This window comes from Trichechus manatus, unplaced genomic scaffold, assembly GCF_000243295.1.
Source record: "Trichechus manatus latirostris isolate Lorelei unplaced genomic scaffold, TriManLat1.0 scaffold00081, whole genome shotgun sequence".
NCBI lineage: Eukaryota > Metazoa > Chordata > Mammalia > Sirenia > Trichechidae > Trichechus > Trichechus manatus.
This window is the reverse complement of record NW_004444017.1, coordinates 4,786,614-4,799,535: the sequence shown is the minus strand read 5'-3', so window position 1 is coordinate 4,799,535 and position 12,922 is coordinate 4,786,614. Positions and strand designations below refer to the sequence as shown.

General features: G+C 38.9%; 1 protein-coding gene and 1 pseudogene across 2 annotated transcripts in view; one reads left to right on the top strand and one right to left on the bottom strand.

Annotated features, from left to right (window-relative positions):
• Positions 1-10,306, bottom strand: part of ADIPOR2 (adiponectin receptor 2) — a 107,350-nt gene extending 97,044 nt beyond the window's left edge. Inside the window, exon 1 of one of the 2 annotated variants that reach the window (XM_023735706.1) lies at positions 10,230-10,306. The gene's annotated coding sequence lies outside the window, so the exon portion shown is untranslated. Of the gene's footprint in view, positions 1-10,163 lie in introns of both variants that reach the window. The other variant, XM_023735707.1, reaches the window with a different exon arrangement.
• LOC101354850 (protein SDA1 homolog) lies at positions 4,699-8,118 on the top strand (annotated as a pseudogene).
• Positions 10,307-12,922: the final 2,616 nt, after the last annotated feature.

Genomic DNA, 12,922 nt, shown 5'->3' with positions numbered 1-12,922 from the left:
TATACCACAAAAATTTTTTCAGGTGGAATCAAGATCTAAATGTAAAAAACCGAATCTCTAAAACATTTAGAAAGAAATATGGGAGAATATCTTAATGATGCTGGGTATGGGACAGATTTCTTAAATAAGACAAAAAGGACACGAACCAATAAGGAAAAAAGTGACAAATCTGATAATGAATTCTCTTCAACAAAATAAACCATATAAAAAGTTAACAGAGCCATCTAGACTGGGAGAATATATTTGTAAGTTACTTAAGAAACATATCCAGAATATATAATAAGCTCCTAAAATCAATTTAAAAGGACAACCCAATTGGGAAAGGGAAGAAAATCAACAGCCAATTAAAGAAAAAGAAACCTGAATGGCCATTCAACATCTGAAAACAGGTTCAACCTCATAATTAATCAAGAAAAATAAAAACAATGTGGTACCATCTCATATCCATTTGCTTTGTAAAAATGTAAAAAATGTGACAATCCTATGAATCATAAGATTTCGAGACAGCAAATTCTCATATTCTGGTGCTGAAAACTACAAAGTGATACAATTTTGTAAAGCAATTTGACCATATATAATAAAGTTTAAAATGCCCATAACCTCCTTTATAACCTTCAGCCCAATAATTCCACTTAGTAATTTACCCTTTATGATTCATTCCAAACTTAGTAACCACATACATGTATATATACATACCAATTCTCCCTCTGAAATAAAAATTTTATAAGACATTTTATCCTTACTGCCTGCAATACAGCCTGATACTTTTCTATTCTACTTCAGTCCCTAAACTGATTTCACAACCCATTAATGGATCACAACATGCAGTTTGAAAAACTTAACTAAAGAGGATGTTAAATATATGCACAAGGATTCTTAATCAGGAGTGTTCACCACAGCATTGTTCTTAATTCCTAAAACTGGGATACAACCTAAATGCCTACCAACAAGAGAATAAAAAAATTTTAAGCTGATTGTATTCATATACTATACAGCAGATGAAAGTGATGTCCGTAACTATTAGGTTAAGCTATACTAAATTGTCATTTTCGTAGGTCAAAAATGGTTAAACAGCAATTTCACGTACATCAAAAAGCATGTTTCATGAAAGACAAGTTACAGAATAGGTAGACCATCATTTACATAGAGGCTGGAAAAAATGCAAAACAATACTATGATTTGTTTTTGAATATGTACCTATGCTTCAATTAGATAGATACAGAAACAGGCATTAAGAACGATCAATACCAGGGTTCCAGAACCCAAATTCTAGTAAAAAGACCAGACTTAATGGTCTGACTGAGACTGGAGGGACCCCAGAAGACACGGCCCCTGGACTGTTAGCCCAAAACTAAAACCATTCCCGAAGCCAACTCTTCAGAAAAAGATTAGATTGGACTATAGGACATAAAATGATACTCGTGAAGACTGTGCTGCTTAGCTCACGGAGATACATGAGACAAAATGGGCAGCTCCAGTCAGGAGGCAAGATGAGAAGGGAGAAAGGGACAAGAGCTGGTTGAATGGACACGTGAAATCCAGGGTGGAAAGGAGTATGCTATCACATTATAGGGAGAGCTGCTAGGGTCACATAACAATGTGTGTATAAATCTTTGTACGAGAAACTAACTTGAGCTGTAATCTTTCACTTAAAGCACAATTTAAAAAAAAAGATCAACACCAAATTCAGGACAGTGGTTACTTCTGGAAAGAAAATGAAATGTAATCCAGAAAGGTACTTTGAGACTATGTGGAAGTGGGAAATATGGGAAAATGTTAAGGTTTGATATAGCTGGATGGTGGATACACGAATATTAATTATATTAGTCTCTGTTTTTCTGTAAGGAGCCCTGGTGGCACAATGGTTAAGTGCTTGGCAGCTAACCAAAAGGTCAGTGGTTCAAATCTACCGGTGGCTCCAAGGGAAAAAAGATCTGGTGATCTGCTTCCGTAAAGACTGCTGTTGTTGTTAGGTGCCACTGAGTCAGTTCCAATTCATAGCAACCCTATGTACAACAGAACACACTGCCCAGTCCTGCACCATCCTCACAATCGTTGCTGTTTGAGCCCATTGTTGCAGCCACTATGTCAATCCATCCCACTGAGGGTCATCCTCTTTCTCTCTGACCCTCTACCAAGTATGCTATCCTTCTCCAAGGACTGGTCCCTCCTGGTAACATGCCCAAAGTACGTAAGATGAAGTCTTGCCACCCTCACTTCCAGGGAACACTCTGGCTGTACTTTTTCCAAGACAGACTTGTGCATTCTTCTGACAGTCCATGGTACATTCAATATTCTTTGCCAACACCATAATTCAAAGGCATCAATTCTTCTTATTCACTGTCCAGCTTTTGCACACATGAGGCTACTGAAAATATCATGGCTTGGGTCAAGCGCACCTTAGTCCTCAAAGTGCCATCTTCGGTTTTCAACACTTTAAAGAGGTCTTTTACAGCATATTTGCCCAATGCAATACGTCCGTAAAGATTACCGCCTAGAAAACTCTATGGGACAATTCATATAGGGTTACTACGAGTTGGAATCTACTCAACGACATACAACAACAAATTTTTCTGTATGTTTAAAATATTTTAGGGAAAAAAACCAGTTAACCAAATAAAACACACATCTGCAGCCTAAATTCAAATCAACTCCCGTACAGAATTTCTTTCATTGGCTTGAATGTTAATGTTTTGCCCTCACCTTTTTTAAACTAGTACTCTTATACAGAAAAACAGCATTTATGTTTTTTGGTTACATAACTCCTTGAAGTTTCTTGTCAAGAGAAGATTTACTCCCGAAAAATTGGTCTTCTTCCTCCTCCCCAATTGTTGTTGTTGTTAGTCTCCACTGAGTTGATTCTGTACCCTGTATGTACAGAGCAGAACTGCTCCAAAGGGTTTTCAAAGCTGTGACCTTTTGGAAGCAGATCGCCAGGCCTGTATTCTGAGGCGCCTCTGGGTGGATTTGAACCACCAACCATTTGGCTAGTAGTTGAGCACTTAAACCATTTGCACCACACAGGAACTTTCCTCCCAGTTTACCGCTATGTATTTTAACATATATTACTCCTATGTATATTTCCAGTTTTACCTTTGTTAAGAAAACTCAAACCCAAATTTTATTTTTTAGTCACTGAACTATGTTACTACTTGGGGACTAATATATGCTTCTTTCTTTTCCTGATTTCTCCTTTTTATATATATTTTATTATACTTCTGGATCTTTTATTTTAAGCTACCAAAAATTTTTTCTGGAATGAAATATGATAAAAATAAATTTCAAGAAAATAAAAAGCAACCCTTCTGTTTCCATTCTGCTAAAAAAATTTTCAAAATGTGTCACCACCATCATTACTGACCAAAGGAATGAGTGTACAGATACAACTATGTATTCAACTAAACTAAAATTTCAGGACATACAACACTTAAATGAATATGCTACCAACAGGAAAATAATTAGCTAGCTAATATTCTAAAACCACATCCAAAAGAAAAAGCCTAAATGGACAAAATTTAATAAGCTAATTAATCATGCCTCTTCAAAACAATATACTTTTGTTTTCTAGCAGATGGATATCGTGGAAAATACAGTAGTTCCATAAGAATGTGTAACACAATAAGTCAGCTATAAAGAAAATTCTATTTTCCTGCGGTCTTCATTAAAAAACTTGAAGTGTCCTTTCCCACAGGTATTTTTCCCATGCCTGAAGACACTCTGGCAGCTCCCAGAATTTAGCTTCCCTTTTCCTCTAAGGAGCCCTGGTGGCACAGTGATTAAAACATTCGACAGCTAACCAAAAGATCTGCAGTTCAAAACCAGTGGCTCCATGGGAGAAAGATGTGGCAGTATGCTTCTGTAGAGATTTACAGCCTTGGAAACCCTTTGCGGTCGCGATGAGTCGGAATCAACTCGATGGCAATGGGGTTTTTTTGGTCTGTTTTTCCTCTGTCTGGACACTTACAATGTCTAATAAAATGGAGATAATACCATTTTTGGAATGCCTGGGTGGTGCAAACAGTTTATGGGCCTAGGTGCTAACCAAATGGTTGGAAGTTTGAGCCCACCGAGAGGCTTGGAAGAAAGGCCTGGTGAGCTACTTCCAAAACTTAGCAACTGAAAATCCCATGCGGTACAGTTCAACTCTGTCAACACATGAGGTACATGTGTTGGAATCAACTTGATGGCAACTGTTTTTTATAGTATCATTTAGCCAACATACATCCCCTTCTAAAACACGGTATAGTCCAATCCAGAAAATTCTAAAACTATGGACTACATAAAACAAATCCTCTATTCAATCAATTCTTAACTTCCAATTTCTGAATACCAAATGTACTTATAAATAATAGGTTAGTTATTCCTAACAAATAGTCCTACCATATTAGTCACTTGTACTTAATTTATAAATAAACTATGATATAGAGAACATACACAAAGATGACAATTATATACTGCAGTTTTCCAAGTTTATATTTCACAAAGACTTTGAAAAGGTTATTTCTGGCAAAGTTAAAGCACTTCACTCAGCAGTAAACCCAAAAGAACATGATCCTATTTAGGTTTTAAAAAGAGCATTTACCATATATCAGGATCACTATTAGATATGAAACAACCTATGTTTCCTATACTCAAGAAATATAGAGACTACTGGGCAGTCACCAGATTCTTTTTGACAAAGACGGCAAAATCACAGGCTTTCGAGGGTCAGGTGGGGAAAACCTAAATAGGTGGAGCAACAGTTCAGTCTAAGGGAGTAGCTAGGAAGGAGAACTACAGAATGTATACCCCGCCTAAAGTAATTAAAAATCAATTTTAAAAGAACACTATCAAGATAACATACACCTGCCAGTGATATAGATAGAATACACTACAAGAAATGTTTAATGGCCTATTAGAGAAGCAGAGATTAAGAAAAAAAAAATGCTGATTACAAGGAGAAGCTAGACCTTGCCCACATTTCTGCTAAGAGTTTACACTGCTGTGACCTTTCTGGAGGGCAACCTGGTAATACATACCAAAATGAAAACATGTATTTCCTTCAACCCAGTAAATCTGACTATCAGAAAGTTATCCTAAAGAAGGCATTAGCATGTAAATATTGTAAAGAAAATATGCATGTACTACATAAAACAAACTTAAATAATCTAAATATCCAACAATATGGACACTATTCAATTATGGCACACACATTCAGTAAAATACTAAAGAACCATTAAAAAGAACAGAGCAGATGCAGATAGCATGAAAAGCTTTTCAAGAATACTCATGTTAAAAAAAACACACTTAACAGCCCAAGATAGTGACAGTCCCATGTGCTGTTTCTGGTCACACCACAAGCACAATTCCAAGCCACAGCCGAGATGCTGGCAGCGTGGGTTTTCTGACAGCCAGCCTGCGGCCAACATGCCCAGCAGAAACAAGCTGCCCAGTAACCTGCGGCAGTTATAGAATCTACTCAAACGACACCTGCTGGCCTACATCGAGAAGTTTCTACAAAAGTGTAAGGAATCAGCACAAATCCAATGTGGAGATTTTCAAAGTACAACCAAAAAAACTCAGCAAAGATGTGGCAAAACTAGTGCTTTTTATGGTACAGATTCATCACTGCTACCCAGACCATCTAAATAACTTTCCTTAAGAGCTGAATATCTGCTCTAATAATCACAATGACTTGGATCCAGATCTTCGAAAGATACTTTGCATAGCATTATCTTGCTGAGAAATAACTCTCATCAATCCACCAAGTTTGCTAGAGTTCTTCTTTGAACTTCTGTGTTGCCTCAATAAGCTTCTGCGAAAGATGTTACACACTCATATTATGAGTGACATCAAGAGTATAAATATACCAGATTTAATGTAAAAATATTGTATTAAAAATATTTTGTTCTCACTTTATTAAAGAAAAGAATATAAATATAATACACAAGAACAAAGTGTATACAGCATTGCAGAATTTCATGTACACCATGTTAAGAAACAGTAATACTACTACAACCAAGATATATTTTGATATGATCGAACTCTACAGAAGAAACATTTGGAATGGTATCAAAATTGTCAATGTTATCACAACTTCATGTTCCTCTAAGGTCACCAAGATACTGGTAGCTGCTCTGACATTCTTCCTATGGAAAGATGAAGAGGAGAAACAGGACACAACTCAGAATCTGAGGAAGGACAAACAGCAACAGACTTGCTAGTACAGTACACCACAGGGAAGTAAAAGCTCCAAACACAAGAAACGGCTGGAAAAGGTTATGAAAGTGCTCATGAAACAAAAGAAAAAAGAGGTGTTCTGCCTTTCAGCTATTCACCTGATTCATGATTCTGAAGGTTTTACAGAAAAACTACTCATTGCAGACAGAGAACTCTGATGAGAGGTTTGAAATGAAGATGATGCTCACAAACCTTATCTCCAGATTGGTGGGAATTCATTAGCTTTTTCTCTTTAACTTTTATCCCTTTGTGCAAAGGCTCTGCAGCCCTGCCAAAAAAAGCAACAAAGCTCCTTCCCTTTGCTGAATGAGTATCTCATCACCTGGTACCCTGCAGAGATCATTCAGTTACTGCTCATGACTATGATCAACAATTTTGTTACCAACAAGAACTATTGGGAAGTCATGACAGTACGAACCAATGCCATAAAAGAAATTAACAGCTTGGTGTCCTATAGCCATAACATAGGAAAATTCTCCAAAACCTAGCCCAGTATAAAACATACAGAGATAAGAACGTGGTATCTGCTACAACTTTGATTCAGCTCTTCCGAACACTGAATCCTCAGGACGTTGCAAAAGAAATTCCAGGGTAAGCCTACGAAGGCTTTGACAGAGGCAAGAGTGGAGGTATATGGAGAACTGGAAACTAAAGATTACATTCCAGGAGCAGAAGTTCTGGAAGTTGAGAAAAAGGAGAATGATAAAAATGATGAGGATGGCTGGGAAAGTCCTAGCCTCAGAGAGGCGGAGGAGGATACTAATGGTCAATCGGTTGACATGTACCACTCTTCTGAAGCTGAACAGCATGCCCATGTAAGAGCAGAAAGCCAAAGGTGCAGTCATCAGTACTAGCTGGGCCCAACTGAGGAAAGAACTCAGTACTGCCCTCAGGGAAACCCAAAAGAGAAAATACATTGAAATAGATAGTCATGAGTTACTTTCTCTTCTGGACATCTGACAAGGAGACAAAACTAGCAACTGCAGACCCAACAGACTGACAGAAACAAATCTGTGAAGAAGAAAATCAAAATGAATCCATTTTCCAGTTCCACAAATAAAGAAAAGAATGGAACTTCATGATGATGCAATATAGCCAGACTGTCCAGTCAAAAAATAAGCATTCCTCCAGAGAATGCACTATGAGATGGGATTCTGAGAAAGAGGAAAAAAAGAAAAAAGGAGTAACTCCCAAGCAAGTTTTCCATTCCAAGGAGAATGCTAAACTTGTGTCATTACTGTGAAAATTATTAAATCAAGAATATTTAGGCCCCAAAACCCGGTCAATGAGGATTAACTTTTATGAACACTTAAAAAAAAAATTTAAATTGTAAGTCCAGAAGTACTACATTTTGAAAAGCATAAAAAAAGCATGCTATAGAACAACGGTTGGTTTAATCCCCTTTAAGGGGGGAAAAAACTGCATATATAGATTTGCAAATAAATGTTTGTATATGCAGAGAAAGCAAGCTGGAAAGATCTATACCAAACTGTTAACAGTGGTTAACAGAGAATGAAACTGGAAAGAAGGAGAAATGAAGAGGAATTTCTACATTATACACCTCTGGTCATTAAATGGTCCTCTGGAGCATTTAAACTTTCTACATGAACAGTATTTTGAGGACAGGCTCTATAGTATACTGTTAACAGCTTGGGTTCTGCAACCAGACTGCATGGATTCAAATCTCAGCTTTACCATTTACTAGCTAATAAAACACGGGCAGTTAAAGTTCTCCATGCCTCAGTTTCCTCATCTGTAAAATCAGGATGATAATAGTAATGTACTACCCATATAGCTGTTATGGGGATTAAATGATTTAATACATGTGAAGTACTGGAAAAATGCCTAGTATACAGTAAACAAAAAAAAAACCAAACCCGTTGCTGCCAAGTTCAACTCACAGTGACGACCGTTATCAACTATCTATCATTGCTGATTTTTTAAAAATTCTTGACTAAAAGGACAAATCGTGAAAACTTGTTTATCAAGCCCCTTCCTAGTGAGATCTATAATGCAGAAAGTACAAATGCATTCCAAAACCAAATAAAAATAATCTGAGATACTTTTTTAAGCAAATTACAAACGAACACTTAACAATATTAGTCCATTTATATAAAAATAATCACCACCAAATACTATAATCACAAAAACAAAGATCTATGAGTAGTGAGATTCTGGATAATTTTTTACTTTATACTTTTTTTTGACTCATTCTAATTTTCTACACTGATTATGCATCATTTGTAGTGAAATAAAGGGTGGGTTGGCAAACAACTTCTATTAAGGGGCAGACAGTAAATACCTTAGGCTTTGAAAGCCATATGGGTATGTGTCACAACTACTAAACTCTGCCATTGTACTGCAAAAGCAACCACAGACAATACCTAAACGAATGCATATGGCTATGTTCCAATAAAAACTTTATTTACAAAAGCAGGTAGCTGGCCGGACTTGGCCTGCAGGCTGTAGAGTTTGCCGACCCCTGAAATAAAAAATAAAACAAAATTATTTTAAATTTGGAAAACAAAATATAATTTATACCAAAGAGTTCATAAACTAAATTGATAGTACTGATGGAAAAAAATCCATTCACTTATAAGTTTGTACAATGAGCCTAGGGATAGAAAAACACAAACCTCCTACCCTCTGGAAATCCAACTCTCATCCCTACTGCCCCAGTGAGAAGAGGAAATCTGCTACTAGTAAGGAGGCAATTACAAACAGAGGCTAAAAAAAAAATGCCTTTGACATTAAAATTTGAAAAGTGTTTAAATTTCATAACTCCCCACCAAGCAGCTGCCACTACATGTGTAAAAGTCTCAATTACTGATTAGATGATTTTAGTTACAGATCATCAGGATCAGCACTCTGACACTAAATTTGTGAGAAAGAACAAAACATCTATAAATTATCTTCTAAAGGAGAGATAAAGGTGGCCTTTGGTTAAGAGGACACTTCAAACCTCAGAACTGACAAGGTTTATGATCAACTCCCCAAAAACTGAAGCTTTGGACTGAAGGAAATTACTTTTAACATTTCATTGGGAAGAGTTTTGTGATCAAATGATTTTCCGGATTTCCTGGAGTTTTACACGGTTTCCTTTGACGAAAGGGAAAAAGCGTTGGTTTTGGAAACGGATAATACAGAACTGAAAAATCAAGAGTCAAACAATAAAAATATTAGAAGGTCATTCTACTACAAACATGCCAACAACTTGCAATGAAGTTACCATACTCCATAAAATCCCCAGTTGAACATTTGAATCGTTTTACTAAAATTCACTATTGGACTATCTCGTGAAGTTGTCAAATCTCAGAGGCAAACGTTTAAAAGCGAGGAGGAGTTAAAAAAAAAAAAAAGTATTCGTATCCAATTGAAACGTTCTCAGAGACCCCTAAAAACTGATTTATAACCCTGTTGTCAGCAGTTTTAAAAGCCAAACAAGGTTTGGGCAAACATCGCCTAGGGTACTACCCCAAGTACAGTGCCTGAAGCGCCACCTAAGAAAACCCAAATCCACTGCTGTCGAGTCGATTCCAACTCATCTTCCTACTCCACTCACTGTAAAAGTAGTACTAAACAAAACCACTCAGAATCTTGCCACCAAAGAAACTCCTAGAAGTGATAAAAGACAAAAAATGAAGAGACGAAGGGCAGATTCTCTCAGTGCGCAGTAAGGAATGAGGCAAGTGCGCCCAAAGGTGAGGAGCGCTGACAGAGCGCCGAGCTTCTGACCCTTTACGGGGAGGGGCGAAGCGGGAGGTGGGCACCGAGCTCCTGTCTCAGAGGTTGAAAAAGAAAGCGGATGCAGGCCCCTCACGGCCGACCCCTCGAGCCACCGCACGCTGTGCAGGGCGGCGGGTCAGGGTTAGGGGACCAAGTAGAGGGCGGGGACACGCGCGCTCTCCAGCCGGCGCCCAGGACACTCGCCCCTCAGCCCTCACCTCCTCTCCGATCCGGGCTCTCCGTCTTCGCCCGGGAAACGGCGCTCACACTCCAGAGACCCTTACCCGGAACTTGTCGCCGCCTCGCCGCACGTCTCGGACTCCTCAGGAACCAAGGCTGGGGGAAAGGGGAAGGAGGGGGGGGAGCGGAGGAGGGAGGGGACCCAACCCGGTGTAGCTGCCGCCGCCGCGATACCGCGTCTGAGATCATGCTAACGCCGCCGAGACCGCCGCCGCCGCGCCTCCCCGCCCCACGACCGCACGTCGCCGTGACGTGTACCGCACGAGGCGGCTTGAGCCAATAAGACCACACCCCATGCGCAACCGCGCTGCCCTAGACCGGAAGCTACCCTTCTGAACCGCTTGGGCCCTGGGTGCATCTTGGGAGTTGTGGTTCGGCCAGGGACTCGAGGAAGACTGTACGGTACCCGGCTTCAAAGAACTGAGAGGAAGCGCGCTCCCTGGGCGCTGACACGAATCCCCTTAATTTTTTTCCTCCAACGAAAAGGGAAGCTGCTTAGAGCAGACGAGGCAAAGGCTTCCCCACTTCGGAGGCACTTTTCTCAGTCCCTATGGATAGGGGCGGTCAAGTCGATTCGGACTCTTAGCGACCCTGTAGGACAGAGTAGAACTGCCCCATAGGGTTTCCAAGGCTATAATCTTTATGGAAGCTGACTGCCACATCTTTCTCCCGCGGAGAGGCTGGTGGGTTCAAACCTGCATGGACACGGGTTACACACCTTGAGCGGAAGTCAAAATTTAGGAATTTAGGCTGGAGCGTAGTTTTTCTGCCAACGACCAAACCAATATAATGCTAGGCGTCTCTGTGAAAGCTTCGGAAATAAATCCGAATGAATTAGCCAACTCTTGCCCTGTAACAGTCTTATTTGCATTTTGTCATTACTTATGATTTGTGCCTTACTACTTCTAAAAGAATGTGAACCTCTCACCTTTAATAAACATATAATTCAGAATGGTCTTTACAATATTTTTAATGTAATGGCAGATCAGAAACTAATTAAGCATTAAATACCTGTGTCCATTTACCTAGACTGAGTTATTTTCTACACATGAGCTTTAAGTTGAGCTCTCATTTCTTAGAAACCAAGAATAGGTTTGGTTACATACTTAGTCTGTAAGAAAAAGGAAGTATAGGAGTTGGTCTACATAGAAGAAAATGTTTTCACATCTAGTATTAGGAGGAATTTAGCATACTCTAAGGGGTAAATGCCTTAACTATCAAAACTTTTGGTATTGATTAAAGGAAATCCATAAGCTTTACAGAAGCTCTATGCCCGTGGCCAACTTAAAGTTAGCTCGATAGTCCTTCCATTGGACCACAGCAAGAGAAAACAAAAGATGCTGGAAAAAGCTTCACAGATCTCTTATCAAAGGAGCAGGAGTCTGTTATGGGGGAGGGGGGAACTCATCAGCCTGCAAAATCGTAAATTCTAATTAGTGATTAAAGTTAGTAAATTCACAAAGAATATGAATAGGATGGCCTTGATACTAGTATTTTTGAACTAAGGCCCACTCATTTAAGCTTGGAAGAGGTAAAATTGGCACTATAAAATTATAAGAAGTAAACTTAACTAATTCCCTTCAAGGGGTAATTTACATTGAAAATGTAAACGACTTTTTTTTTTAAGTTTACAAAATTCATGGAAGACACATCAGTAATGACTTATTCATGGAATGACTAACTCATGGAATACAGCAATGATAACATGTTATTGTTGTGTGCTGTCTAGTCATTTCCAACTCATAGTGACCCTATATGACAGAGTAGAACAGCCGCATTGAGTTTCCTAGGTTGTAATCTTTATGGAAGCAGATTGCTAGATCTTTCTCCTGAAGAGCCAGCCACTGGTGGGTTCAAACTGCCAACCTTTCAGTTAGCAGTGGAGTGCTTAACCATGTGTCACAAGAGTTCCTTTATAATGATATATGTTTCCATAAAATTTTTGAGATTGAAATCAGAGAAGAAAATCAAACACCTCCATAGAGTATTGGAAACAGAATACAGGCATCTTCGCACAGCAAATTTGACCCAGTGTACAATTCACATAGATCAAAGATGAAACGAACAAGACTCTCAGGCTTAATAAGAGGTACTCATAGGATCACTATGAGTCAGAACCGACTCGACGGCACCTTACAACCTAACCCAACAAAGGTGACAGATCTATATTAAATAGAAGACAAAAAGTTTCTTCAAAGATCTCAAATCTTTCCTGCATCCTTTTCTCTTAATATTGCTTTGACAAAACAGAGGACTTTAATAAAAAGTCCATCCTGTGTTGAAAAATGAAAAAGAAAGCCTTATCGTTTTACAACTAGTCTCATTGAGGGTTGTCTCCTTGATCCCATTCCCAGACCACTACTGCCAATTCTTGATGCTCACAATGATGAGCCAAACATCATTTCTTCAAAATGCTCAAACCTGCTCAGTTAATGAGGATGTTGCCACTGTCCATGACCTGAGGGACATTCCCTGAGCCACATCCATGGCTGGCTTCACCCATATCCCTTACCTAAATGTCACCATTAAATGTTCCAAAGCAGAATTTTCAGGTCTTCCTTCCCAACCGTACTTCAGTTAATTACTAATCTTTATATATTGTCTTCTGATTCGTTGTCCAAAAGCCAAGGGGAATTCAGTAAAATTCTGTATCCTCTAGAGTCAGCTGCAGACTTTTAGAATCCCTGCTCTCCCCGTTCTTCTGGTATCACACTTCTCTACAGGAGGGTAGAGACTT